Here is a 1,868-nt window from a genome sequence, read left to right on the forward strand (position 1 = left end):
ACAACAGGCCTGCCTATAACTCCAGCTCCAGATCTGACGCCCTCTTCTGGCCTTCAAAAGCACCCATACACATGTGGCAGACACACAAAAGAGACTGGATGGAAACTTGAACTCAAAAACTACACGAATTCAAATTATTGTCCATTTGAAGTCTTTCTCTCCTCTCTGTCACAAATACTTAAAAATATTTCCAATTACAAACTGGGCTCTGGATCTTTGCGAAGAGCCCCACCCAGCTCATGCTGCTCCTGGGTATCTTTAGGACTCCACACATGGCCAAAGACATCAAGACTGAAACCAAGCAAAGTCCGCCCTTTTGACAGCTGCTTCCCAAACCAGAACCAGACCAGAAACTTGGCCCAGCACTGCCTGGACTCAGCCACCATGAGATGCCGTGACCACAGTGGGGATGTCTGTGTGTGTGAGTGGGACCAAGCATGCACAAGCCCCTCTGGCCCATATCCTGGGTCTCAGCCTGGGATGACCACCAGGCAGAAGGCTCATTTTCTGGGAAGAGAAGGGACTTGGCTCTGTTCTCTCTGGACAGTAAAGGGGGACCTGGAACCATGATGTCCCTTCCTTCTCTGGGGCTCAGAATCATGATGAAACTACTAAGAAAACTCCCTGGAAAATGAGTTTTTTTTTTTTTAATGGGGATCTACTGCTTCATCTAAATGATAAGATCAAATTTCATTAGCTAAACTTAAACTTCCTGACACTGTCCAGCTCCATGTTAATCTGTAAGGACAGCTTCATTGGCATCACTGTTATTCTGGCAATGGACAAGCCTGGAGTGGGCGTGTGGTACCTGCCAGCACTCAGGAGTCCTCATATTTGTGAGGTTAGAATTTCCAGCCCAGCAGAAGATCCTCAGTTGAAAACACAGCCTCCAACAGAAAGGAAAATACAAAGCAGAAAGACTAGGCAGCCTTCCTTGGTGAGGCCATTGTGTGTTCAGCGCTAACCTCCAAAACTTGCATCTAAGAGCTCGGCGAGAGACACAGGTGTGGTCTTGCGCACTGAGAAGTGGCCCACAGACCAACCAGATTCTCAGGCTAGCCCAATGGGGCTTGTGTACACTCCCACAGCCAGCTCAGCTACCCGCACTAGCAGTGGGTGCAGATCCATGTACGCTGTCAGACAATTCCTCTCTGGGAGACCTTCCCTTCTGCTGGCATGAAAGAGGGCTTTAAATATCTCTTTAATCATCTAATGGAAAATGGCATCCAATCATGGGTTGCTTTCTCTATGGTAAGATATCAGACCTTGAAGGTGTCAATTGGATGGATGATAGACTCAGAAGGACTCAGAAGCCTGAGGCACTGTTTAGCCAGCACCCACTCCTGAAAGTGCAGACCTCATCTGAAACGGGCATCTCATTACTGGCTAACATTATTTATTTAGGAGGAGATATGACCTCTAATTTGCCTTTAAATGATTAATTTGGTGTTTGAATAAGTGCCTTTGACTTAATAATGTTTTCTTCAAGCAATTCACTTATGTCAATAAACTCTCTGTTTAACCTTCTTTAAGGAAACATTTCCTCTGCTCCGAGGTAATTATGAGCTATCGCATAAATAGATACAAGAAGATGAACTAAAATTAGGGACTGCCCAGGACAGTAGAAGTGGCTTCCACAGAGGAGTGGGAACTATCGGTATATCAACTGTACTCTGGCCTCCCATGAGTCCCCTCCCTGTCACAGCTTCTGGTGGAGGACCTGCCTGCGCGAGACACCCCAGACAGAGTACAGTCTGTTCATTTTCTCTCAATTGCTGGCTTTTATGGGTTTGGTTAAAAAACAAGTATAAGTCAAGATGGAAATGATGTTTTGTTTAGTGGGAAACTAAGTTATGAATGAAAACAGA

General features: G+C 45.8%; 1 pseudogene; it reads left to right on the forward strand.

The window, feature by feature from the left end:
- Positions 1 to 272: 272 nt before the first annotated feature.
- On the forward strand, positions 273 to 635 carry LOC113456989 (annotated as a pseudogene).
- The last annotated feature ends 1,233 nt before the right edge of the window (positions 636 to 1,868 follow it).

Source organism: Microtus ochrogaster, chromosome 17 (assembly GCF_000317375.1).
Source record: "Microtus ochrogaster isolate Prairie Vole_2 chromosome 17, MicOch1.0, whole genome shotgun sequence".
Classification (NCBI taxonomy): domain Eukaryota; kingdom Metazoa; phylum Chordata; class Mammalia; order Rodentia; family Cricetidae; genus Microtus; species Microtus ochrogaster.